General features: G+C 53.8%; 1 protein-coding gene across 6 annotated transcripts in view; it reads right to left on the bottom strand.

The window, feature by feature from the left end:
* Positions 1-11,722, bottom strand: part of MAP4 (microtubule associated protein 4) — a 152,554-nt gene extending 140,832 nt beyond the window's left edge. For 4 of the 6 annotated variants that reach the window (XM_071456400.1, XM_071456402.1, XM_071456405.1 and 1 more), the window contains exon 1: positions 11,568-11,722. The gene's annotated coding sequence lies outside the window, so the exon portion shown is untranslated. The remainder of the gene's footprint in view (positions 1-11,567) is intronic. The other 2 variants (XM_071456404.1, XM_071456401.1) reach the window with 2 other exon arrangements.
* Positions 11,723-27,811: the final 16,089 nt, after the last annotated feature.

Here is a 27,811-nt window from a genome sequence, read left to right as displayed (position 1 = left end):
AAAAGTAACAATTCCACACGGATTTTAAGAGCAAACTTTGCACTACATAATTTCTTGTTGAGGTCAAATTCAAGGGTTTGATTACATCAGCACCTCAAAATGATCCTGGAAGAAGTGAAGCTTGCCAGGGAATTTCACTGGGGAAACCTAACAAGCACAGTCAGCATATCTGGCTGCTGAAAAAATATTCTACAGATAAATTACATACTAGAAAAAATAAACATACCCCAGACTAGCACAAAAACCAGCTTAATTTTGATGAATGGTGGGCATTTTCCATGTTTCTGTGGGCCTACCCCAGCCCAGGGAAATCAATATTCCATTTTAAATGCCCAGGGAGCTCAGAGCTGCAGGAGCAACGTGTGCAGGGGGACTCTGAACTCCTGGGGCAGGAGCTAGGAAAGCTCAGGGAGCTCAGTGACTCCCTGCCAGAATCCAGCTGGGGTCCCCAGAGTGTATCCCAGCCTCCCAAAAACCCTGCTGAGGGACAGCAACCTGCTCTGGGAACTGCCATCTTTACCCCAAAACCCTGCTGAGGGACAGCAGCCTGCTCTGGGAACTGCCATCTTTACCCCAAAACCCAGCTGAGGGACAGCAACCTGCTCTGGGAATTCCCATCTTTACCCCAAAACCCTGCTGAGGGACAGCAGCCTGCTCTGGGAACTGCCATCTTTACCCCAAAACCCAGCTGAGGGACAGCAGCCTGCTCTGGGAACTGCCATCTTTACCCCAAAACCCTGCTGAGGGACAGCAGCCTGCTCTGGGAACTGCCATCTTTACCCCAGCAACAGCAGAAAAAGGCAATTTTCACCCTGGCTCCTGCACAGGGCTTGGCACTCCTGGCAGGGAAGCAGAGGAATTAGTCAGTCCCCTGGAGACAAAGCCACATGCACAAATTCAAAATTAACTTCTACACGTGGCTTCAAATCCATCAGCCAAAGGTAGCACAGCTCTTGGAGGGTCAGACCTGGAACTTCTGCCTGGGAGCAGCTTATGGAGGAGAGGAAAAGCAGTTTGGAAAGGGTTAAATCCTGCAAGAGGAATCCTAGATGAGCACTGCCCAGCTCTGTCCCCAGCACAACCTTCCTTGCACTGCTCTGCCCTGGTCACTCCCTCATCTCATTCCTTAAATGTGCTCCTCTCACTTTCCCAAGAGCACTCGAGTTACCCATGCCCTCCTGAGCGAATTTCCTATTCTCCTGTCCAACTGTCAGCCACCAAAATAACTTTTCTATTCTCCCAGTGTCACTTTTGGAGTATTTCCTTCTCTCATTATATAACCACAGAGCTCTGCTTTAAAAGGGAATCTCCTTTTATCACAGGAAGTCAAACCCCAAGGGGAAAAAACATCAAGTCTGTGGTATGTTTAAACAAGACACCATCAGCTGATGCCAGCCAGAGTCAGGATCTCTGGGAGCAGTTGCCAAACTCTGTGCTCCAATCACCTTTTCTTTTTAAAAGGTCCTTGTAGGAAAAAAAAAAAAAAAAAAGAAACCAACCCTACACTGAATACATTCAGATGGCCTAGAACAGGATCTGAGCAAACAAATATGGGAGAAAAAGCAGCAGCTGGGAGCTTTGGGCAGAGAGCAGAGGGAAACCTGTGGCACAAACACAGCTCAGGGCAATGAAGGGAAAAATGCAAATGGAGCTGCAGGGCTTGGTGAATCCCAGCCTCTCCCTCCTCCAGCACCACCTGAGGGCTCCCAGAGCTGCAGTGGCACCGAGCAGGGCAGGGGGCTCAGAAAACCCCTCTGAAGCCCAGGCTGCAGGCAGAATTAGGTGCCAGGCTCTGCCCAGAGAGCAGAACACAGGGATGTGCCCAGGGGCAGAGTCTGTCAGCAGGAGCAGCAATTACTGCTCATTTCAAAACCTTCACTGCAGAAAACTCAGCTTGGAGGTGCAAGGAGCTTCCTTGATGCTCCCCAACGCCTTCAAATTCATGGCAATTCCTTCCAGGAGAGGGAAATCCCACTGAAGCTGCCAGCTAAGGGACACATACACCAAAATAATGCAGAACAGCACGGGTGAAAGAGTTGTTACAGTTCTAAGAACAAGACGGTGGCTGGTGCAATGAAAGAATCCTGGGAAGTTGGTAATGATAAAGGGGTTTTTTTTCCACACCATTAACACCCAGAGGTCTCAAATCTGCAGCTTTTGGGATAAATTTGGGTTTCAGCTAGCAGACAATGCTGTGCAACACTGCTCTACATTCATATTTAGAACTATTAAATCCTGGCAAAACCACCACTGCTTTTAAAGGAAAATACAGGCAAATTATAGTATCCCTCCTTAAAAGTGAATTCCCCAAGCTGAAAATAGTTTGGAGCAAAAGCAAATCAGCTCGAGTCCCATCAAACCAGGGCTAATGCAGATATACATCCCTATAAATCCAGTCATTCACCAATTACACCCATGCAAGCTCCTAAGAGGGTCACTCCAGGACAAATATGTAATCCCAATGTGACACTTGATCCTATTGCCCTACATGCTCTGTCCAAATCCCAATGCAAAAAAAAAAAAAAGGACATTTTATCTAAAAAAACCCCAAGTTAAAGAAAATCCAGCCCTCAGAACACGAGATGGAAATATCCTTTAATTCTCATGTCGTAAATGCTTAAATAGGTTAAAATACAGCCTAAGGAAAATTAATATGTATGCTTTAAGCATGAAGATATCCTGGAAAAATTAACCCTGCAGATTACAGACACTGTAGTTTCATGTATAAATGCAAATTTGTGATATCCAGTCCAGCTCCAGCCACCCAGAGCACCCTGCAGTCCCATTGGGGTGGTGTCACAGGACCACCTGCCATGGACACTGTGTGCCAACCCCACAGCATGGCACCCCAAAGGGACTGAATGCACCTGAGGGTGTGTCCATCATCCTGCAGGACCCTGCCCATGGAGGTGGAACCAATCTCCACTCTGGGGTCACATCCTGCAGACCTGGGCAGGAGCACTCACAGCACCCAGAGCAGCTGCTGAGCTGAGCAAACACTCCCAGAATCAGAGACCCAGGATGGACTGGGCTGGAAGGGACCTCAGAGCCCACCCAGTGCCCCCCCTGCCATGACAGGGACACCTCCACTGTCCCAGGTGCTCCCAGCCCTGTCCAGCCTGGCCTTGGGCACTGCCAGGGATCCAGGGGCAGCCACAGCTGCTCTGGGAATTCCATCCCAGCCAGGAATTCCCAATTCCCAATCTCCCATCCATCCCTGCCCTCTGGCACTGGGAGCCATTCCCTGTGTCCTGTCCCTCCATCCCTTGTCCCCAGTCCCTCTCCAGCTCTCCTGGAGCCCCTCGAGGTCCTGGAAGGCCACACTGAGCTCACCCCAAAGCTTCTCCTCTCCAGGGGAACATTCCCAGCTCTCCCAGCAGAGCTGCTCCGTCCCTGGGATCCCCCTGGAGCCTCCTCTGGGCTCTCTGCAGCAGCTCCAGCTCCTGCCTGTGCTGGGCCCAGGGCTGGGGGCTGCACTCAGAGCTGTGAAATCCACACTGCTGAGGCTGGGCAGCCACAGCATCCCAGAGGGAATCCAGCACCAGCCCATCACACACTCTGTTCCATTTACTGCTGCTTATTTATCCCACTTAAATCCAGAGCTCCTGCTAAGTGAGGAGTTTGAATGATGCACCCATTAACATCCAGAACCCCGTTGCTAATTGCTCAGATTTATGACTTAAAACAGAAACGATTCCCTCCCACCACAAGAGTCCAAAGGAAGGAAGAGAGGGTGACTCAGTTCTTTGTCTCATTCTCTGCCTCCCCTGTCTGCAGAGCCTCATTCAGAGCCTCTGCTGGAGCTGCTTGGGGATTTTTGTCCTTGCTCTCCCAGGTTGGAAGTTTCCCCTAATTAACAGCAGTGGAAGTATCCATGGACGGCAGAAAAACTTCTGAGATTCCCTTAAAACCAGAGCTGAATAAAGTTGCAACAGAGAAATGGCTGAAACTGAGAGGTTCAATAGAAAAAAAACCCACAGAGGAACACACCTCATCAACACCACCAAAATCCCCAGCCCTGGAAGTGCCCAAGGCCAGGCTGGACAGGGCTTGGAGCAGCCTGGGACAGTGAAGGGGTCCTGCCCATGGCAGGGGTAGAATGAGATGATCTTCCAACCCACACCATTCTGGGATTCTAGGGAAAATTAACATTGCAAATTCAGGGCTGTGTTTGGTGTTAACAGCATTTCAGTGCACCACAAAGGGAACCTGGGTGCAGAGAGCAGTGAGGGCACAGGCAGGAGTTAAACACTTGGAACTGCTATAAACAGCACCAACAATGACATTTAAAAACACTTTCTTTAAGCTGCTGTTCACAATTGGGTTTTCCTCAGTATTTCCAACAGCATTTCACATCCAACATCATTGCTGCCTTCACCTCATTGCTGATTTTCCCCTCGAGTGTGCACCAAGCTGTCCTTGCCCACAGGGAAGGGAGCAGGTGAACTTCCTGAGCAGATGTGCTTCATCAGCAGATGGCACTGCCAGGGGCACCTCCCAGGGACCCTCAGCCTAAGCCAGGGAACTCCTCTCACCACCTCCTCCTCTGAGTCAGCCTGAAACCCAGGCAGATCTGAACTCCTGAGAGTCAGGTGCTTGAAAACACCCAGTGCTTTCCAGAGGGGGTTACAGGAAAGTGTCAGTGAAGCACAACTTTCAGATCTGCATTTGCATCCTGCTCAGAGCAGTTCCACGTGCTTCATTCCTGCCCTGTCCTCACTGAGCTCTGCACTCAGGTCCCTTTCTGATGAGCTGAAATGGAGTTAACAGCAAACACAGCAACACTGAATTTGGAATTGGGGTCTGGATCCTTTCCCAGATGAGGAGAGGCTGCAGGAGAAATCCCCCTGGCTGCAGGGGTCCTGCCTGCTCTGCTCAGCCCAGCTTTCCCACCACCTCCCACAGAGGACACCCACCCTTTCCCCCTGAGGGGAGCCCTGTGGAGATGGGGATGGTGCCAGACTCTGCTCAGTGACAGCACCAGGAGCAGTGGCACAAAGCAAAGCACAACAGCTCCAGCCCAGCAGCAGGAGCAGCCTCTGTCCATGCAGGGGCAGAGCCCTGGAACAGCTGCCCAGGGGGGCTGGAGTCTCCTCTCTGGAGACATCCCAGAGCCACCTGGACACAGCCCAGGGGACCCTGCCCTGGCAGGGGCTGGCCTGGGTCATCTCCTTCCAGCTCCAACCATTCTGGGATCCAGGTGTGCCTGGCAGCCTCAGCCTTTCCAATGAAACCTGGCCAAGGATTTTTCACCCCAAGCTCTTACTCAATCCCACTGACAGCATCTCCCCCCCACAATTTCCCCAGCAAAACCAGTGTGCTCAGTGCTTGGCATCCCCTCCTCCAAGAAGTTGTTTCTACTTCCCCTTTAACAGAATTGATGCAGCTTCTAAAATCAGTTGCAGAAATCCCACCTGAGCACTGACCCATTTCTCACTGCCCCATTTCACTGCACTGAACTTCTGCCACAACAACCTGAGAGAAAGCATGAAGTGGAGGAGGGCTGCAACCTCAAACGAGCTCTGTTAGAGAAAATCAAGTCATAATATGGAAACAAACCCTCAGTATCAACTCCTGGAAGGACAAACTGCCAGAGTATCTCCAGCCAAGAGCCAACACACCACAGCCCCTGCAAGAAACACGTGAGAGGAGGGAGCAGTAAGAGCAGGTAAAAGCACCTGGATGTTTCTCTGCCCCTTCCTGAGGATTTTAAGCACTTCACAAACATCATTCAAGTTCCATGGAGATATTTGCCCCAGTCCTCAGAGTGAGAGCTGAGGGTTTCCACTCCTGAGGATGAATTGAGCCCTGGCACTTCGGGAGTCACAACTCCAGAGTATGTAAACACACTTGGAAATTGCTCTGATAAATGCTCCCATAGCTTTACTTTGTTTAGAGCGAGTGTCAACACCCTAAATTCAGCTGAAAAACAGCTTTTGGGGATGATGTAGCTCTAATACAATTTTACAAAAGACAATGACTCACTCCCAGGCGGGAATGTGTTGGAAGTGAATGACCTAATGCTCAGAGACGTTGGCTTTTCCAAAAAGGTCCAGTTTGAGAATGTACAGTATCTCCCCAACCAGTGAAGTTTTTAAAAAAGAGTTTTTGCACACAGGAATTCACACAATTACCTCATTTTTTGTCTTTTTTTCCACTTCTAGTCAAAATCCAACCAGCTGATGTGCAGTTTCCCTACCCTCAATTTCAGCCTTGTTTTTCCCTATCATCCCATCCCTGGGCTTGTTCTCCAGCCCATTCAGCCCTGGCTGCTGGAGGCCAGAGGAGCCCTGCCCCAAGGTGCCAGCCAGCACAAGCAGCTCCTCAGCACACAGGGATGGAGATGTTAAAATCCAAGTGTCAGGACACAAGGACACACCAGGCATGGACTGTGAGCAAGACCAGCCTACTCCATGCTCAGCTGGATTCCCCACAGTCCTGCTGAGGCTCCTCCAGCTGTGAAGGGCTGATTTTTCAGATGTTCTCTTCAGCCAGCAGCTGGGCAGCTTTCTGAGGAACTTTGTTCCAACACAGAGCCCAGAATCCTGGGATCCATTCACTGCTGCTCACAGTTGCAAACGCCCCGGATAAAAAGGGGCAAAGTGTAGGAGGAAAATGGGAGTGAGTGACACAGGCTAATCAGGATTTTAATCATGCTAATGGATGTGATTAACTGCATACTTGTCCCAGAAGCTCCTGGAGTAGCCTGATAGCCAGCACGCAGCCAGGGCACGCTGCTCATCCCACCTTAATCCACAGCTCCAGGAGGCTGGCACGTCACCTGTCACCTGCTCAGGTACACCTGGGGCTGAACCCTCCTCCCACCCACACAGCCACTCCTCAGCACGGTGCTTGTCTGTGTTAAACTCCCTTTACAAGGGCAGCTCCAGCTCCAGGAGGCTGGAAATCCAAGCTTGGCCGAGGAAAGCTAATCCAGGGCCTGTTGTGTTACACAAACCTCCCTCGATAACGCAACTACAACTCTTGTTTTTGTCTGCCACTTTTGTTCAAATCACAGGGACACTGTGAGCTTTATCTCAGTGCTGCTATCTTGCTACTCCCCGGAGGAACTACCCATTCAGCAGTTGCCACTCTACCCGAGAAAAGTTCTAAGAGGCAGGGAGTAAAATAAAATAAGGCAAGGATTAAAAGAGCAGCAAGGAGCAGCAAGCCTTTACTGAGAGAGAGGGAAGAAATCAGCCCCTTCCCTCCCTGTCTCCAGGGGAGCACAGAATAAATAACCCAGCACCCTCCCAGCAGACATTTCCAGGGAACAATGTGCATTCTGGAGGTGGAATACACCATCATTTACATGCACAGCCATTTTTATCCAGGGAGTAACCTACACTTCCTATTAACTCAGTGTCTCCCCTGTTTTCTACAGCAACGACTGCAAAAAGTTTTGTTCTCCAGCATCCAAAATACGGGCTCTTGTGGCAACACACAAAAATGAGTAATTTACTCCGAGGAGTCCAAGGCTGATCTTGTTTGGGGCAAATCCTCAGCACTATCCTGATGTAATTTTTAAGAGTGCTAGAGCATCACACCAATGTCTGCTCATAATCCTTCAGGGTCAGATTTCCCAATAATTTTAAATAAATTTAATATTTAATGATTTCTAACGTAATATTAAGAACCCAGAGCAACACAGGGCACCAGTGTGAGCTACAAGTATTTCATTCTTCTCACTACCAAGTTAAAATCTGCATAACATCTACAGCAACTGATTTCACTGACCTTTTCTTCCCACGAGAAATTCCTTCCCCTGTGCGCAACACTAAGCCATGGAATTGCTTTGTGAGCTGTAGGAGGAGAAATCCCCCACGGGATGCAGGGGTCCTACCTGCTCTGCCAGCCCAGCTTCTCCACCATCTCCCAGGAATCTGCTCCAGAGGACTTGCACCCTTTCTCCTGGAGATGAACCCTGTGGAGATGGTGCAGCTCTGGTGGCTCCAGCTCGAGCTCTCTGCCCCCTCCCATGGGCTGTAATCACAGACCCCTGGCTGCTCTGATCTACAGCTGGCTATAATTCCATTTGCCTTCAAGGAGGAAAGAAAGAAAGCACAGAAATAATCAGTTCAATTGCTGTTAAAGCACGAGGAAGCTGTGGACACAGACATTTGACTAAGCAAGAGTTTCATCTGTTTCATTTGAGACAGGAAGCATAAACTCAGAGTTCCAGGAAATAACTCTGCCTTTCAGAGCACTATCAGCTTCTTCAATTTGCCTTTGAAACTGCACAGGTACCTACACAAATTATAATTTTGTTGTCTGCAATCTGACTCGCAACAACACAATGAGTAACACGCCTTGAACTCTTCATTCTCAGCGGAGGAGGCTGGAATTTTATCTTCCAATCTATGTCTGGCCTAGCAAAATAAATTATTTGGGTTTTTTCTGGCCCAACCAAGGCATAGTCACACATTATTTCACTTTCAAGTAACCATCACTTTCATTTGAATTGCAAGTAGCTTGAATTCACCCTGACAGACCTAAACCCTGTCTGACCAGTGGTTTCCCTGAGTCATAACTTTGGTGTAGGTCAGAATTTGGAAGCTTGCACATCAAGACACAGTGCAGAGAGACAAATGCAGCCCAAGGACTGAGCAATGGAGACACCACTGGTTCAGCAAACAGCAGGTGAGTTTAAGCCTGAGGTGCACAAGGGCAAGAACACGCAATGGGTGTAAAACCAGACCTGAACCCTGCCACAACTCAGAGCTGACTGAATGGCTCAGATTCATTTATTTCTAGGGAAGACAGACAACCACTAAAATACTACAGGGGTTGGGACCTCAAATATAATTACAGCTCTATTGGCTGAAATTACAGCTGTGTCAGCCCTTTTACCAGCAGGAATACGTAATTCATCTGGTCCAAGTGAGCACTCCTCAGACTGCACATAACGAGCTTAAGGCTGGAAATCCAGCCCTGCCCCAGCCTCCACTCAGCCTCACCTTCTGCCCCTCCAAAACCCAATTTGCTTCTGTTCTCACTGCTGTCAGGCTGCTGGAGGCGTGGGGGTGTTTGATATCATCACAGAACAGTCTGGGCAATGCTCTGCTGCTTAAAACCTTGCCTTCCACTGCCTGGTGTCCCTGGGAGGGAACAGACGAGTGCACTGAGCCTGAAGAGTTCACAATCAGTACTGCCACCTGTAAATGACACTCAGCAGAGCAACTCCAGGTTGGTTCCAGCAGGGGCTGGGAGCCTCTGGTGGGACTATTCACCCCCTGGCCACTGCAGTGCTCACCCACACAGGGCTGCTCTCATCACTTCCCACAGCACCCACAGCCTTCAGAGCTCCCCACAGCCAAATCAGGCAGCTTGTTGGAGCAGATCTCCAGATGTGCTGCAGCTGGCAGAGAGGAGCCCTGGTGTGCCATGGTGTCCCCACTCCTGGGAGCCTGCCTGGCATCAGTGGCCAGCACAGGACAGTGCCTGGCACAGCCCTGCCTTGGAGGAACAAGCTGATAAAGCCAGGATCTGCTGCCATGAGTGTCCTCCAGCAGCCTCCCCGTTTGTTCTTTAAGGCCAGGAGTGACATAATCCTCTCCTAATATCAGCTGAGGGCTCGGGGGGAACCAGGGTGACCCACAAACTGTACCCATGGCAACACTGGGCTCTAGCTGAACTCCCCAGGCTGGCATCTTCAAACCACTGACACTTCTTTGTATTATCTGATCTTTCCCTGATGTCATTTCTGCAGAGACACATAAAAACAGATTTAATAATATCCACGGCCTTCAGCTTCAGAGTCAACAATCACAGTCACAAACAGATCAGCTATTCTGCTTCAAGCTTATTATTTGTCACTAACATGTAATTATTACCAAACAAAACAAAAGACACAGGATATTGCTGCTGTTGCAACAGCAAGTAAGTTAAGCTCTTTTTCAAACTGAAAAAGCCCATCTCTTCTGATGCAAGAAGGCACAAAAGAATAAAAAAATTAAAAACTTCAAAAGAGCCCGTGAATCCTGCAAGATGCATCTGGAAGGACAATCAGAAATGTCATTGCTTCTCACAAAGAAAAACAAACAAAAGCCCCTAAAGTGAATTTGACAGACAGGTCTGTCCAGCCAATGTCACCTTTGTCATAACTGTATTGTCAACCTGAATAATTCTGAGTTACAATCTCTTTCTCAAATAAAGGGGGAGTTTATCAAGCTGCAACAGCACCTTATGGATACAATACCAGCAAAACATACCAGATGGGACATCAGGCCCTGGCAAGGAGAAAAGAAGCTCTGGAGTTGTAAAACTCCAGTGCAGTCCTGTCCCTTCAGTTTACAAAATGAAGCTACAGCAGCATCACACGCAGAGCGGGAGGAGGCCCCGAGCAAGGCTTGTTACTCCACACTGAAACTCTGAGCAGGACTTGGGTGGCTACTGTATTATTATTCAAGAAGCCTTCCAGCTGGAATTGCTAACTGAGAAGAACGTGGTTCACTGAATAGATGATTCCAGCTTGAAAAATAAATTAAAACTTCTTTAAAAGCTCTAAAATCAATGGGTTAATCTGCTAAATCCGTACAGGAATCAGGGGAAGGAAATAAGAGAGGGAACAACCAAGAAGGAGAGATCAAGAACCACCTAAAGAAAAGAGAACTAAACATCCAAATTCAGGTTCAGTATGTTCACAGAGCAGGCTTTTAACACACCCCTCGAAGAGAGGCAGAGCCTACAACGCTCATACTACCAGGATACACTTAGAAGCAGCTTTTGGCAGCAGAACAGCATCTGCAGAACCCAAAACTTCACCGCCGTGAGCTTAAACTTATTAACAGCAGCCCCGCATGGCGCCGTGGCGAGCATTTGTTTAATTCCTGTACCCCGAGCCCGGCCGAGCTCTGCAGGAGAAGTTTGCTCATCCCGAAAGCGGCCCCGCTCGGTTTGCGGCCGGGCTGCGGGGCGATGACTGAGCAGAGGCCTGGCTGGAGCCTGGCGCATCCCGGCCCGCCACACCCAGCGCTCCGAGCCGCGCTCTGCCCATGCTCATCATCATCCCCAGCCCGCGGCCGCTGCGAGCCCGCCGCCCTCCTTATAAAGCCGGCAATGAGGGACCCGGGGCGGCCAGCGGGGCAGCACGGGGCGCGAAGGCGGCACGGAAACTTTCCAGCCGTCCCGAGGAGAACTACGGAACCGCTGCGCCGCCCTTGAGCGAAACGCGCGGCTCCGTGTGCCCGGGGCAGCCGGGCCCGAAGGGACTCTGCAGGAGCAAGGCCGGGCAACGCCCGGGGCCCCCCGACCCCCGCACCCAACCCCGCCGCTGCCCCCGAGCAACAAAGCCGCGCCCCGGCAGCGCCCGCTCCCTCCGCCGGCTCCCCCGGGAGATGCTCGGGGATGATGCGGGCGCTCCCTGCGCGGCTCCCAAGCCCCGCAGCCCCGGCCACCTCCCGGCCCGGCCCGGCCCGGCCCGCCTGGCCCCGGCCCCCCAGACACCGGCGAGGCCGGAGCCCCCGCTCGGCCCGGGCCGCCCCTCCGCCGCGTCGGAGGGCGCCGCGCCCGCAGCGCGGTGTCCCCGCGCCCTGTCCCCGGCCGCAGCCCCCTCCCCGCGGCCTTACCGAGCGGCGGGGGCGCGGGGCAGCGCCGGGACGGAGGCGCCTGGCGAGTGTCGCTGTCCCCTGCGGGCCCGGCGGGAGGAGGAGCGGGGAGCGGAGCCGCGCTGGCTGCGCGCCGAGCGCACTACCCTGCTGGCTGGGTGGGCGGGGCTCGCGCCGCCTGACCAATCAGCGCCGCGCCGCGCCCGGCACCGACCAATCAGCGCCAGCGCGGGCGGCGCGCGGCCGCGCGGGGCGGAGGCGGCGTTGCGGTGAACGGGCAGAGCGGTTGGGTGCGGCGCGGGGCGGGGGTGGGGGCGGGGCCAGTTGTGGGGGGCGGGGCGGAGGTGGGGCCAAGGGGCGGCGATGGAGGACCGGGATGAGGGGACGGGGCTGAGGGGGCAACGGCTGAGGGGAGCTGAGGGTCGCGGCTGAAGGGACAAGGCTGAGGGCATGAAGGAGATCCCACCTTTGGGAAGGGTGATGTGGGCAGGAAAGGGCGATATTTAAAGCAGGAGAGGAAGCCCTGGGAGCGTGTGCACGCCTGTGTGGTACAGCATGCGTGGCTGTGAGGGAGCTGAAGGAGGCTGCTGATAGAGCCGGGCCCAGGGACAGATGGAGCGCCCAGCCGCCCCCTCCAGGTGGCCGAACAGCAGGGACCACTCGTGCTGCTGCTCCTAATCCTCCGTGGCCCTTCTGGCCCAGAAAGGCAGCCCTCTGCACATGCAGGAGGGCAGGAAATCAGGATAAAGGGATGAAGTGTAGATAGCAGGATGGTGACGGATGAAGGGATGTGTTTTTACAGCAGGCACAGCTGCAGAGTCACAGAATCACAGACTGGCTTAGGTTGGAACCAACCTTAAGGATCATCCAGTGCCACCCCTGCCATGGCAGGGACACCTTCCACTGTCCCAGGCTGCTCCAAGCCCTGTCCAGCCTGGCCTGAGACACTGCCAGGGATCCAGGGGCAGCCACAGCTGCTCTGGGCACCCTGTGCCAGAGACTGCCCACCCTCACATCGACCCCCCTTGACTTTAAAGCCATTCCCTGTGTCCTGTTCTTCCATCCCTTCTCCCCAGTCCCTCTGCAGCTCTCCTGGAGCCCCTTCAGGTCCTGGAACTCCCGAACCCTGAGTGTCCCTCTTGTCACTGCTCTGCACTGACACTGAGCCAGTGACCACAAGTCTGAGTGTGACCATGCAGCCCCTTCCTCGTCCACCGAGTGCTGCACCCAGGAAATCCCTGTCCCTCAGTTTGGGGACAAGGACGTGGTGTGGGACAGCGTGGAACACTTTGCACAAGTCCAGGTGGGTGACACGAGTCACTGTTCATCCACCACCACTGTCACCTCATCCATAACTGTTCCCTCATCCACCACACTGTCAGCTCCATTGTTTGCCCACAGTGAAACCATTTGGCTGAAACTCCCTGGGACGAGTGTGAGGTGACGCTGGGTTGGTGCAGTGACAGCAAGCACGCAGGAGGAACATCCAGCCTCGTTCTTCAGGGAGAAACCATTACAACGTGCTTTGGGAGTGAACCCAGGCAGCAGGCAGGGAGGGACACTGTCCCCTGCCTGTTGACAGCCAAGCTCCTGCATGTCCCGAGGGCTCTGTGTCACCCATCTGCCCAGAGGGAGCTGCAGAGCTACTAAATCATGAAAATACGGGACACGCTGGCCTGCCAGATAAGCAAATCAAAGCACAGTGACTAAATTAAAACAAAAATAGGTGTGGCTCATGTCTGGCCACTGGAGGGTGGAAACACCCTTGGCATGAAGAGTGGGAGGGGGCACACCCCATCCAGGCAGGGTTAAGCTGCACCCTCTGCCCACCCCTCTCCCAGCCTCCCAAGCCTGGGTACCTTTCCAGGGCTGGAGCCGGTAAGGGGAAATCCCGTGTCCTGATGAAAGGCAGATCCATAACAACTGCTTGTACCATGTGCTATTTTTAAGCTCCGAGATAAAATAGCATCCTGATGGCTCTCTTTGGGAGGGTCAGGCAGCAGTTTGAATTTCAGGGCTGTCCCAGCCTACCCTGATCATCAGACACTTAAAGATCCCTCTCTCCTTAGGAAATCCACCTCTCTTCCCCTCTGGAGCCTTTCTGCTGCCTGTCTCTGAGACAGGGTGCACCCCAGCCCTAGAGCAGGACAGTGCTCCCTGTGTCTGTGGAACAGACTCAGTAACACAACAAAAAGCAGGGGTTACAACACAACAATACAACAAAAATTACTGAGTTACATCAGTACGTGTCTGACCACTGGGCTGACTACTTTTGGCTTCAAAAAGAGCTTCTGGGTCATTCCTTCTAAGTTCTGAGCCTAGAACTTATTCCCCAAAAGAAAAACCTGAGAGCCCAAAGCCAGACCTTCACTGCACAGTGATCACACAGGAGCAAACCTTTGGTGGATTAAGGACACGGTGTGCCCAGGCTTCTCCCTGTCACACCACAGCTCTGGCACCTCACCCAAATCCCAGCCAGGTATACCTGAAATCAGAAAGCAGAGCAGGTAGAGCCCTGTAATGCCACAGGTGTGTCCATTGTAAAGTATAAATTGCAGCAGGCAACTGTCCACTGTAATCCAGGCATCCCTACGGAATTGCACACGGGCTTCTGACCCCCCCAACCCAAGCCTGGAAGGAAGGAAGGAAGGAAGGAAGGAAGGAAGGAAGGAAGGAAGGAAGGAAGGAAGGAAGGAAGGAAGGAAGGAAGGATTCCTAGCACAGCTTCCCAGGGCACTGTTTAATATGAAACTTCCTTGGTTTAGTTTAATCTGATGTCTGTTCTCTGCTTCCTGGGAGCAACCTCAGGCCACACTCTGTTGCCTCCCCACATACTTCACCTGTGCAAAAATTCAAAGCATCTCCTTTATCTTTGTTTGTCCCTCTGAAGAAAATAACCTGTTTTCTTTCCACTTGCTTTTCCAGACTCTGAGTCCTCCCCATCTCCATGTGGCCTGGAAGGGAGGGCAGCAGGGGCCAATGTCCTTGGTGGAGGCAGACAAGATCTGTGAGACGCCACAGGTGTGTCTGTCCTTGTCCCAGCAGAGGGGGGGATTTGGTTTGGTGGGGTTGGTGGCAGGACAGAAGGTGTTTAGGCAATGGCTCTGCCCTTTCATCAGGCCAGACAGGGAAAGTGGCTGAGGAAAAGGGAAAGGGCCCAGCTCATCTCCCTAAGGAGTCACTCCTGGCCAGCCCCATTAGCCCAGCAGGGCAGGTAGGGCAGCCAGCACCGGGGCTGCTCTCAGTGTGGGCCTGGCCCGTGCTGGGTGAGTCCCCTGTGGGCACTGGGAGAGCTGGAAAGGGAAAGCTCAGTCTGGGGAACGCTCGTTTGTCACCGCTTTGATGGGAGCCGGTGCAAATGAAGGACGCTGGGTGACACAGGCGATCCCAGGGCACTGACAGCACAAGTGTTGGAGAGAAGCAGTAATGAACCAGGCACCTTTCCTGCCTCTTTGGCAAGAGTTCATCATTCCCTGCTCAAAGCAGAGTGGTGGGTGCCTACAGGGGCAGCGCTGAGGGGTCTGCCTGGATCTGGGGTCTGTCTGGGCTCTGGGGTCTGTCTGAGCTCCAGGACCTGTCCAGGCTCTGAGATCTGTCCGGGCTCTGGGGTCTGTCCGAGCTCCAGGGTCTGTCTGAGCTCCAAGGTCTGTCCAGGCTCCAAGGTCTGTCCATGCTCTAAGGTCTGTCCAGGCTCTGAGGTTTGTCCGAGCTCCGGGGTCTGTCCAGCTCTGAGGTCTGTCCATGCTCTGAGGTCTGTCCAGGCTCTGAGGTCTGTCCATGCTCTGAGGTCTGTCCAGGCTCTGAGGTCTGTCCGAGCTCCGGGGTCTGTCCAGCTCTGAGGTCTGTCCATGCTCTGAGGTCTGTCCAGGCTCTGAGGTCTGTCCGAGCTCCGGGGTCTGTCCAGCTCTGAGGTCTGTCCATGCTCTGAGGTCTGTCTGAGCTCCAGGATCTGTCCAGGCTCCGAGATCTGTCCGGGCTCCGGGGTCTCTCCAGGCTCCGGGGTCTCTGAGCTCCAGGGTCTGTCCAGGCTCTGAGGTCTGTCCAGGCTCCAAGGTCTGTCCATGCTCTAAGGTCTGTCTGAGCTCTGAGGTCTGTCCAGGCTCCAAGGTCTGTCCATGCTCTAAGGTCTGTCCATGCTCTAAGGTATGTCCAGGCTCTGGGGTCTGTCCAGGCTCTGAGGTCTGTCCATGCTCTGAGGTCTGTCCATGCTCTGAGGTCTGTCTGAGCTCCAAGGTCTGTCCAGGCTCTGGGGTCCATCCCTGCTCCAGGGAAGCATCACTGCCGGGGCTGAGCTGTCACTCCCCACATCTCTCACTCATCCCAGACAGGCAGCAGAGCCCGTGCAGAGGTCACATCCAAAAAGGAGTGCCCAGCAGTGCAGTCAGTAAGTAATGAACCTGAACTCTATCTAGGAGAAAAACTCATGAAGCAGATCTGGAAAGGGTTTGAGTGGAATTGCCTCCACACTTGGAGCAGCACCCACAGACTCTCACCTTCAGGAAATTTTGTCTCATTCACTTTTGAAAGTGAATGTCTGTGAGCAGCTTGGAGAATTTGAATACTCTTACAAAACAAATGTCTCATCACTGCCCTATCGTGGATCAGGGATGCAAGGAGAAGGTAACTACGCAATGAGGCAGGACGCTGCTCTGGAGACAACAAAAGCATTGTGGGTCACTGGCAGATATTTGCCAGCCAGACAGGGCTGTTCTGCTCATCAAAGCTGACTCCAGCACAATGGAAGGCATGGAATTTTGGCCAGGGATCCCTGCCATCCCAGAGACCTGTCAAGGCTCTCTGACTGGTCATGGGATTTGCCTTGCAGCTGGCACACCCCATGATCTCCTGATCTGGGACCTCTCCGTCAGCTGTAACCTGGTGTGGGGCCCCAGAGAAGGAGGAAGAGGAGGAGGAAGGTGGCTGGGGGCTGCACTGAAGCTGGGGCAGTGACTTCCACTGCCAAGAGCTCTGTAGTCCCAAAAAACACAGCTCCTGCTGCTGTCCTGCACCACAGGTCCTGCTGTGGGTGACCTGGGACACTTCCCACCTGCAGCTCGGGAACAGGAGCTTGGGATTTCACATGTGGGAAGAGGAGAGCCTGCAGAGGCTTGTCAGGATGCAGGAGCTGATATTTGCATCACTCTTTCTCCAAGCAGAGTCCTGGGAAGCACAGGGCAGCCTGGCCTTCTGCAGGGCTTCATCCGGCTCCTCTGGAGAGGCCTGTTGCTATCAGAGCTGATCTCTTCTCTAGCCTGGGCCTTCATAAACCGAGCCCAGTTATTCTGAGGCTGAAGAATCTGTGCTGTAATGACAGAATGAAATGTCCTCAGGAGTTTGCGCGTAGCCTTAAGTTACCTTTTATAAATAGGTTAACAGCTGGAGGGCCCGTGGTTGTTTAAAGGGAAAAGACATACAGGACATGCCCTATATGATATGTTCCATCCTAAGCAATTCTGCCACTCTGCTGATTTATATCTGCAGATTAAAGGATTTGCCTTTCAATCAAATTATTCTCCTCAAACTCCCAAGTGGGGCAGAGGGGATTGTGACATTCCCCACTCAGTGCAGCTCTCCCTGGCGCAGCCATGGATGTTTTCTTCCTTGCTGTGTGAAAAATGCAGCTCCCAAATTACTCCTGATCACTTGGATGGGGATTTGCTATTTCTGTCCTGCTTCTGGTGCACAGGACACTTGGGGGACAGGAGAGGGTGAGAGGTCTTTGGGCCCTGAGGAGCTCCCAGCCCGAACTAGACAGAGCATGTAACCAGGACTGCAAAAGCTGCCTGATGAGACAGAAGACGACTGTTCTGGGGGAAAGCCATCTGCAAAGAGCCCTCTCCACCAGGCCTGAGGGTCTGCAAGAAGTTTTGTGCAAGTCATTCTCTCCACTGACAAGGACAGTGTGTCAGGGACCAGGGCCTGGCTGGTTTTATTGACTGTTCCTTCCCTGGGTGAGCAAGCACAAGATCAGGTGCAGAGAGCAGCAGAGGGGAAAGTTCTGACCACTCACCTGCAGGCTGGGAGGAGAGGCCTGAGGGCACTCACATGAAGGACATGGTGTCCAGAGGATTTCCAGGCCTCTGCTGTGAGACCTGCTGGCACTGCTGGGACAAAAGGAGGGAATTGTGAAAGGCAACCAAAGGCCACATCTGGTGTGGGGCTGTGTGTGGGGACAGCTGTGCCAGGGGTGCTGTGCCAGGGGTGCTGTGCCAGGGGTGCTGTGCCAGGCACAGGCCAGGCCAAACCCAAATCAGGGGGTGATCTCCTCATGCTGAGTCTCCTCCTGGGCTGCTGGGAGCTCTGGGACAGGACTTTTCAGAGCACACACTTTTCACACCACTCCTCAGGACTACTCTGGGCAATGCTGGGACCCAGCAGTCCACTTCTTTCTGAGTCCTCCTAACCCAGGGACAGCACTTCCTCGGGGCTGTAATTTACAGAGGGGAGTGGTCCTGCCTTCTAATTCCTCTGTTTTCATGTTACAACAGATAAAACAACGGAAGCTTTCTGCTGCAACTTCCCTTGGCCATTCAGAATTTGCTCTGGTTCCATCACATCATTTCTCACCTCTCCTGAGGTGGCTGATCTGTCAGTGTCTCACCAAATGCTCTCCTCTCTTCCACAGGTGTCCCTCCTGCTCTGGTGAACTCTCCTGAATCTTGCAGTGTGCTGTGGGAATTGCCTTTGCAAAGCCTGGCCTGTCTCCATGCATTTCCTGATCACTCATCCGTGTTCCAATATTTCCATCTCCCTTCATCTCCCTTCCCTTCAGTCTCTGGCACCGTGTTCCTCCTGCTCCAGCCTGGCAGAGGTCAGGACACTCTGTACAGTAGTGCCCAGGCCAGATTTTGGAAATGCCCCTTTAGAAACCTGACTCCCATGAAGCTCCCCTGGCCATGGGGATGGCTGGGGGCACTTGGGCTGCCTGAAGAATTTCCAGGGCATTTTTTTGTTGTTTATTTTCAGTTTGAGCAGCCAGGCCATTTGCATGTAGCCTGTGAAGGGTGCTGGGCAGGACACGAGTGATGCTCCTCATGAGCTGTGCAGCCACTGCTGGCCCTGTCCTGCACACTCAGCACTCCAGGCATGCAAATAAAGGGTGTGTGGCTTTCATGCAGATGCTACAGCTTTAAATATGAGCAGCACAGGGAAATTGCATGAAAAACACCTTTTCAGGCTAGAAGCCTGTGTGGATTAAAGGCAGTGTCACCTCAGCAGTAAGGGCAGAGCTCTGCTTGAGTGGAGAATTCCTGGTTTGGCTGGGAAGGGACCTTGAGGATGATCCCATTCCAACCCTGCCATGGGCAGAGGGGCCCAGCCCTCGGGGCAGCTCCGTGGCCTCCTCTGGATCCCCTGGAGGAGCCAGAGCTGGTTCCTGTCCCTGGCAGCCCCTCAGCCCCAGCTGCTTGTGCTGGGCTGGACTGGCAGCTCCAGTTCCAGGTAAGGAATCCCACACAGCTCCACAGCCCTGGAACATGAACCCTCCACACCAATCCCCTCACCAGGAAGGTTTTCCAGGCTCGGAAAAGTTTCCTGCCTCTGCTCCCAAGCCCCTGCTGCCAGAGCAGAGCAGAGCAGAGCAGAGCAAAGTGAATCAGCTCAGCCCTGAGGCTGGGGCAGAGAAGGGAACTCTGAGGAGCTGTCTCCCATCCAAAGCTGGGCTGAGGACAAGGGAGGGACAGCTGGGGTGAGGGTGTGACTGCAGAAAGGGTCCCAAGGAGCACAGTGAAAGTGCAGCACAGGCTGCAGCAGAGCTGCTCCAGTTACAGCTGAGCCAGAGGCTGGCTGACCGGGGAATTAAAAGTTGCCTGGAAATGCCGAAGGATGAAACTCAATCTGTCATCCAATTTAATCACCACGTTGGTAAAGCCCAGCTTTCTGGAAGAGACAACATAAACACAGGCTCTAGAAGGAGATTTCTTCCCTTGAGACTCCACAGCAGACCTGGAGACCTGATTGTGAAATTCCATCATTGCAGGAAGGAAAAAAAGGCCAATAATACCCAAAGCTTGTGCTCAAAGGCCACAAACTGCCATGATTTCTCTACATCTCTTTCTGCTCTTGCTTTTAAGACATGAGAGCTGGGGGAAATGACAGCAGCTCTCAGTACTGTGGGGGAGAATTCCCATTTAAATTCTTATTCATCTCCCAAAAATGAGCGGCTTTAAGGGGGAGGGGGTGAATGTGCTGCAGTTGCTTGGAATAGGAATACAACTTGTTATACAAAGCATGGAAAATAATGATAATCCAAGGGGAAAAAAATCTTGGCAGGCTATGAAATTCAAAAAAGGCAGAAAACTAGAAAGTCTGAGCAATGGCAGAAGCAAAAAGACTGAGAGACAGCCCCTTTCCAGCATTCTGAGAGATAAAACAGCCTTTGGGGAGAGCAGGCAGGTCTGAGGGCCCAGCAAAGGAGGCTGTTGGCAACTGATCTTAAGTATTATCTTGGCATTTTAATTTTTGCAGCCAAGAGGATTTATCACAGAAAACAGCAGGGCAGCAGACAGGCAGGAATTAAGGAAAATTTAGGCCCCCACCTCTGTGAATTGATTATAATTGGAAGCATCCACCAGCCAAGGATCCAGGCAACCAAACAGCCCAATTCAGCTATTTTCAAGTTTTTGGTAAACTGAATGAATCCCTAATAGCAGCACTCAGCTGTGGAGTGGTGTCTGCATTAAAAACTGCTTTTAAGGGGAAGAAAACAAACTCTGAAGGAATCAAAGCCCCCCTTGTCCAAACTACTCCCAAATCCTCTGATGTAAAGAAGGTTTGTGGCAGCTGGGAAAGTGAAGGGCATGAAATGCCACACCAAGTAGGTGATAAAGAAATAAGTGCTGAAGACATCTATAAATAGAGGTGTTCAGTGCCAGCATCAGGCATTGAACAGGGCATGGTACAGGCAGAGCAAGCTTGGGAAAAGCTCCTGGAGAAGGAGAGGGGAAGATGACAGGAGAGTCGTGAAGATCAGAGAGCTCTGTGGTAATTAATTCGTGTCAGGGAGAGATGAAGGTGACAGACAAAGGAAGCCTCAGGACATCAGGATGCCACGTGAAATGGGGGCCATGGTGGCTGGGGAGCCTGAATGACTCAAGGATCCTTTCCCTAATTAAAGCCAGTCCCCAAAGGTCGTTACACATCATAATGAGACACCCAGTACAGTCTCTGCTCAGGAGAAAATCCTCAGGTCCTCAGCTGGCCCAGGCTCTGGGCTTGCCCAGTCTGTGAGCCACAGACTCACTGAGGGCCTGTGGGAGGGCCTCACCCCCTCCCAGCAAAGAATTTCCTCTCAATAACAATCTAAATGTACCCTCCTTCAGTTTAAAGCCATTCCCTGGGTCCTGTCCCTCCATCCCTTGTCCCCAGTCCCTCTCCAGCTCTACTGGAGCCCCTTCAGGCCCTGCCAGGGGCTCTGAGCTCTCCCTGGAGCCTTCTCCTCTCCAGGTGAACACTCCCATGTGGGGTGGATTGAACCTGAGCTGAGGTAGCAGGAGAAGCTGTAGAGGCAACAGGGAGTTTGGAATGCTGTGGGGTCATTTAGTGCCCAGACAGATGGGACAAGGCATTTAAGGTGTCTCAGCACGTCCCTGAGGGTGACCTTCAGGCTGCCATTCCTTCCAAGAGGAGCACCCACAGTCCATGGAAGAGCTGCTGGAGTTCAGCCTTTGCTGTGTGCAGTTCTTTCCAGGCCTGTTACTAAATCACTGATAAAAGATTTTAACTAAAATTCTACAGAAAACAGAGTTTCAGCTGAAAACCCTGCAGGCTGTGCTTGTGGCTTCTATAAACCCCATCTGAACCCAGATGAGGCCAGGACAGCATCCAGATCCTGCTAGGAGAGCACTTGGAAGCCTTCACAGGGCTTGGTTTCATGGAGCAGAGAGCCTTTTAATCTCTCTCTGCAGAGGCAGTTTTGGGAAGGGAATCTGCTTGAAGTCGTGTCCCATGTGGACATCGCTCCCTTTCCTCGTTAATGGATGGCTTCTGTCAGAGTTGGCCTCAGAGCAGTTTTCAAAGGCAGTGAATTAATTCTCCTCCCTCTGAGAACAGGCTCCTATGGCTGCTGTCTCCTCTCCTTGGCCATGGAGTCTTTGGAAGGGAGAATTAGGGATAATCAGTTTGTCACAAGTGTCAGGAACGCGCTGCACAGAGCTTTACATGCTGACAGAGTGGTGCTGGTTGTAACCAGCCCAAGCATTTCCCTAAAATTAGTATCTAAATAAATCCATTCCTCTGGGAAAGCGTCTGCTTGGGAATTAAATTATTCCAGATCTGAACATTAGCAGGATTTTTGCTAAACTCGAGCTGTCACCCTACCAGAGCACAATTAAACATTAAATCTGCAACAAATTTCTCAGGAAACCTGAGAAGTCAAATGTGAAACCACTGAAAAGAACCAAATGACTTCAATGTCAAATTGCTGCTTCAGCAAATGGAAGCAGATTTGGGGCACTGGGGGAAGATGCAATTTCTGGGTTGAGAAGATGAGCCACAGCCATAATGAGTGTTTTGCCAAGCCTGTATCTAGTTTCAAAACCTTCCCACAGTCATCCTAAACAAGCACTGGTGAGAGGGAGTCATTAAAGAGGGGATGGACTAAGAGCAGCCTGAGCATTAATGAATGAGTGCAGGTTTGCAACAGAGCTTGTTACATCAGGGAACTGCTCGGGTTCTCACATGGGGACAGGATGGGGACAGCAGCTGGAATGAGCTTTGCTGTGTCCCACCAGGGCTCCAGCAGCTGAGCTCTGCAGCCTCACAGCACTGCTGCTCCCAGCCTCTCCTCCCCACAGTGGCTGGGCTGGAAGGGACCTCAAGGATCATCCAGTGCCACCCCTGCCATGGCAGGGACACTTCCACTGTCCCAGGCTGCTCCCAGCCCTGCCCAGCCTGGCCTGGGGCACTGCCAGGGATCCAGGGGCAGCCACAGCTGCTCTGGGCACCTGTGCCAGGGCCTGTCCACCCTCCCAGCAAAGAATTTCCTCTCAATAAACAATCTAAATGTACCCCCCTTCAGCTGAAGCCATTCCCTGTGTCCTGTCCCTCCATCCCTTGTCCCCAGTCCCTCTCCAGCTCTCCTGGAGCCCCTCCAGGCCCTGCCAGGGGCTCTGAGCTCTCCCTGGAGCCTTCTCCTCTCCAGGGGAACATTCCCAGCTCTCCCAGCCTGGCTCCAGCCCTGCAGCAGCTCCAGGTCCCTGTGCTGGTGGCTCAGGGTTGGGGCAGGTCTGGAGGTGGGGTCTCACCCGAGGGGCAGAGGGGCAGAATCCCCTCCTCAGGATCACCCAGGAGCACCAGGATCCCCTCACTGCTGCCCCTGTGTCCCTCTGTGTCCCCCAGGGCAGAGCTGAGGCCATTCCCTCCCTGTGTCCCTCTGTGTCCCCATGTCCCCCCAGCCAATCCTTGCCATGATCCTGGGCTCTGCCCTGCTCCAGCAGCCACAGCCCAGCCCTGACTGCTCCAGGGGAGCTGCACAGAGACAGGAGAGGAAATAAAAAGGAATTGAGGCAGGGGAAAGAGGCCTGACTGCAGAATTGCTGGACAGGCTCTTCCAGGAGCTCTGGGATGTGACCAAGGCCATGGGCTCAAGGGAGAGGTGACAGAAGGGCAGCAGTGCCCCTGATTGCCCTCTTCACTGCAAAAAGCCATGAGTGTAATTATGCCCTGTGTTAATTACAGCCCAGACTCGCTGCCTCCACAAATGCACTCAGGTGTTTTAGCAGAGGTGACTCCTCTCCTTTTTTTATATTCTGGCTGGGCCAGAGGAGCAAGGCCTTGCTGTTCCTCACCAGCTTTAAACTGTCACCATGAAATGGAGACTGATAAAACCAAGAAACACTGAAAGAAACTTTCCTTACTTGTTTGGAAACTCCAGCATAACACCCCCAGGTCCTCCATGGAGCACTGGAGCTGATGGGAAGGGCTGGAGCAGGGGAGATCCCAGGAACTGGGACCACAGGAGCCCCTGCAGCTTCCCAATCCTCTCCTTTCACTTCAGGGATGGTGCATTGCAGGAAAAAGAAACCATTTTTTCCTTTGCTGATGGTTCTGCTGCCAAGGTCCTGCACCAAACTCTCCGTGAGCTGCCACCAAGTGAGGCTTTGGTCTGGGAGAAGAGAACCAACAACAGAATTTGGCAGGGTGCTGAAAGACCTTTGGAGGAAGGATTGTGTGCAAGGTTTCTCTAGGATTACATTAGAAGAGAAGAAATCCTAGAGGGTTTGTGATGAAAGAGAAATTTTTTGTCTGCATGGTAAACACGCCCCATTATTGAAGCGCATTAGGATGTGATTTGTAAATATGGCTATTTATTACCAAATTATCCCTGGTAATCCCTCAGGGCTTCCCAGCCAGGACACTCCAGCATGGAGAGAGGGGAGATCATCTGTCCTCTGGCATCTGACAGCAGACAGGCTCTATTCAGAGAGAAAACCAGGCCCAAACTGCAAGAATGGCTCAGGAAAAGCAAGGCTGTTCTTAGGGAGGGTTGGAGCACCCACAACCAACTGCTCAACCCCCCAAAAAAGGCATGGGCAGGGGGCTTGGCTGTTTGCTGCTATTCATTTATCACTGAAATGCACCGAGCTGAAAACAATCAGCATATTTTGGAGCACTGGTGTTCATTAGAATAAAATATTTCCTTTTCTGCCAGGCCAGCAGAGGAAATGGAACCAAACCCCCCGAGATGGCACCGTGATTGTGCATAGCCTCACCACAGCGCCGGGGGGAGCAGCTTCAGCTGAGCCCCACAGCAGCTCTGTCTGGTTCTAATCTTTCCAGGCCATTAATCCTGCAGCAGTTAAAGCTGCCAAACAAAGAGACAGCGTAAAATAGACATTTTGGGCATATACATCTCTGTAACCATGTGCAGGAGGGATTGCTGCTATTGCTTCTTCAGGGAGTCATGGAAGCATGGGATCCCACAGTGGTGTGGCTTGGAAGGGATCTCCAAACTCACCTCCTGCCATGGGTGTGGAAATGAGTGGGTGATGTTGCTCTCTGTCACCTGGGGGTGGCTGTGGCAGGTCCTGCTCCTGGCTGTGTGCCATGGGAGCTGTGGGGCTGGAGGGACACTGGGGGTGAAGGGAAGGGAGTCAGGATGCTGCCAAACCCCACACTTCAGAAAAGACCAGGCCTTTCATCCCTGCACCTCCTGTCCCCACCTTGAGCACCCCTCCTTCAGGAGCTGGGCTCCATGGTCCTTGTGGGCCCTTCCAACTCAGGATATTCCCTGATTTACTTGTGGGAGAAAGGCTCAGGGGGTGCCAAAAAGCACCTTCTGCCCAGTTTGTCCATGCTGGCATACAAACCCCACAAAGGATCACGTTCCAGCGCTGAAATAATCCCACTGGTACAAATCTTGGCTGCTGCTATTTGAATATTGAATTTCTTCTCACAGGAAGTGTGATGGAGCATGGAAGTGCCTCAGGGCACTGATTTTGCTGGGGGGAGAAGATGGGAAGCCCTCATGTCTCCTGGGCTCCTTGAAGTGTTACAGACTGAACCTCCCTGCACATGCAGCCAGGCTGTGAAGTGCTGAACTGTTCTGTTCTTTTCTGCTGGAACAGCTTCTCCTCCTGGGCTGATTAAAATGTCTTGCACTGAAAGGCAGCCCCAGGAGAGCCAGGCTGCCCCGGATCAGCTGCAGAGGCAGCTCTGGCTGCGCTGCTCTGCTGGGGAGAGGAGCAGCGCTCACCACAGCACAGATCCAGGGGGATCATGGCAAAGGCCAGCTCTGTTAGGCAATAACCGAGTTATTTATGAGTGGGTGGGTGGCTACATGCTTCTGTCAATAGCAACATCGTCCCACAGAAAGAAAAGACTCTTCTGGCTGTCCTGTGGTGAGGGAGGAGAAAGAGCCTGGCAGGGAGCTCCTCATCACTTCCAGGAGGAAGATAAAGCACCCAAGCCCCAGTTTGGCCATCAATGTTCAGCAAGGCAGGGAAGCTCCTCCTTGGTTCCAGCCAAAAGCAGGCTGGGAGAGGAAGCTGCTCCAAGGGCTGGGAACAAAACACTCCACATTTTCCTGGGGCTCTCCTGTAACAGCAGCAGGATGTGAGTGCGGACAGCAGCCAGCGCTTCCTGCCCGCTCCGTGCAGAGGAGCAGCCCTGGGACAGCGCCTGGCTCCTGCTCCTGCTCCATGGGTAGGAAATGCCCAGGATGCCGCAAATTCCCTGCTGTGCTCAGCCAGACTCGGGGCAGCGCTGCCGGGAGATGCTCTGGGGGCAGGAGCGGTGACTGTGAGTGTGTGAGTGAGTGTGCAGGGGTGGTGACACTCAGGACAGGTGACACAGCTCCGTGCTCACCTGAACCCCGCGGAGGAACCGGCGCCTGTGACCCAGAAGGGATCCGGAGCTCCAGGCGGTCTCAGCCCGCCGGAACCGGAGCAATTCTGCAGGGAAAAGGGCTGGGAATGCCCACCCTGTCCCTCAGACCCTCCCACGGGCCGCAGGGATGACACCAAGGGCAGCCCTGAGCATCCCGCAGCACCCACCCGGGATGCCGGGAGCACGAGGTGCTTTGGGCTGGCCCGGCTGGCACAGACAGGACGGGGACAGAGGGACAGGGGTACACAGCCCTCGGTGACATGTGGCTGCTCCCAGGGTGGCTGCTCTCCATCTCAGCAGAAGCCAGGCGGAAATTCCCGGAGCTCTCCTGTCCGGAGGCGCTGCTGGATGCTCCCTCCAAGCCCCCGAGCCTGGTCCCCGGCCCAGCCCGGAGCTGCAGCGCTGCTGTCCCGGTGCCTGCCCGCTGCTCCGTGCCCAGCTGCCGGGCGGCTCCCAGTGCCCACAGGGGCACCGGGCAATTGTTTTCCGGGGCTCCAGCTGCTGCTTGGCAGCGCCCAGAGACCCCGGGGCAGCCTCGCTCCTCCCGAGCCCCGGCAGCAACAATCGCGCCTTTGTCCGCGCCTCCCGACGGCTCTATGGCCGCTGCCAGCTCTGCGGGCAGGACACGGCTCCCAGGCCCGGACACACGGACAGCAGCTGCTGCTGCTCCAGGGAATATCCCTCTCCTTGCTGCTTCGCCTGCCCAGCTCAGAGCAGGCCCTGCTCGGCCCCAGTCCCGCTGGAGACACGAATGGTGGCTCCCATCCTGCCTGAGGTGAATGTGGAGTGAAATGGCCCGGGAACAGGTCCTGGGGCACAGTGAGGGCTGTGCTGGGCACGGGGAGCACAGGGAGCCCTGGCACCCGCTGCTGCAGAGAGCTCCTGGTCACAGCTCCTGACAAAATCCACACTGGGAACAGCTCCACGATCCCAGCAGTGCCGCAGGCAGCCCCGGGCAGCTGGGAGCAGCTGGGAACGGGAACAAACAAACACCCTCAGGGCATGCAAAGGCCTCTGTGCACAGCTGCAGTGTGGGGCTGGGGTGTGCACGTACCGGGGCACGGGGAGCTCCTCTGCTGCCCGAGACAGTGCCAGGCAGTGCCCTGAGGGGAGCCCTACCCTGAGGGATGGTCCTGCCCTGAGGGATGGCTCTGCTGCCCAAGGCCAGTGCCAGGCAGTGCCCTGAGGGGAGCCCTGCCCTGAGGGTGAGCCCTGCTACCCAGGGCCAGTGCCAGGCAGTGCCCTGAGGGTGAGCTTTGCCCTGAGGGATGGCTCTGCTGCCCGGGACAGTGCCAGGACACGCCCTGAGGGATGGCCATGCCCTGAGGGGAGCTCTGCTGCCCAGGGAACTCTGCTGCCCAAGGCCAGTGCCCGGCAGTGCCCTGAGGGATGGCCATGCCCTGAGGGATGGCTCTGCTGCCCAGGGACCCCTCTGGCAGTGCCAGGCCGAGCCCTGAGGGATGGCCTTGCCCTGAGGGATGGCCCTGCCCTGAGGAATGGCCCTGCCCTGAGGAATGGCCCTGCTGCCAGGCCCAGGGAGGAGCAGCTCCTGCTGCTCCCCAGCAGGACATGCTGGAGAAGATGAGAGGAGAGGAGAGCAGCTCTCCTGTGGAGGGCTGGGCTGTCGGGCCTGGAGAAGAGAAGGCCATTCCCCCTTACCCTGTCACTCCAGGGCCTTGTCCAGAGTCCCTCCCCATCGTTCTTGTAGCTCCTTCAGGCACTGGAAGGCCTCTGTGTAATCACCCCAAAGTTTCTCTTTTCCAGGCTGAACAATCCCAATTCTCTCTCCTTGCAGCAGAGCTGCTCCATCCCTCTGATCACCTTGGTGGCCCCATCTGGACTGGCTCCAAGAGATGCACGCTCAGACCTCTTACCCAATTCCAGCCACGCTGGATGGAGGCGAGAGGAGCAGCCCAGGGGCTGAGGATTGCTGGGGATGT

Source organism: Agelaius tricolor, unplaced genomic scaffold (assembly GCF_023055355.1).
Source record: "Agelaius tricolor isolate 1412-34295 unplaced genomic scaffold, bAgeTri1.0.p SCAF_58, whole genome shotgun sequence".
Lineage (NCBI taxonomy): Eukaryota > Metazoa > Chordata > Aves > Passeriformes > Icteridae > Agelaius > Agelaius tricolor.
Note: the sequence above shows the minus strand (reverse complement) of the source record. Positions and strands in the feature narration are given on the sequence as shown.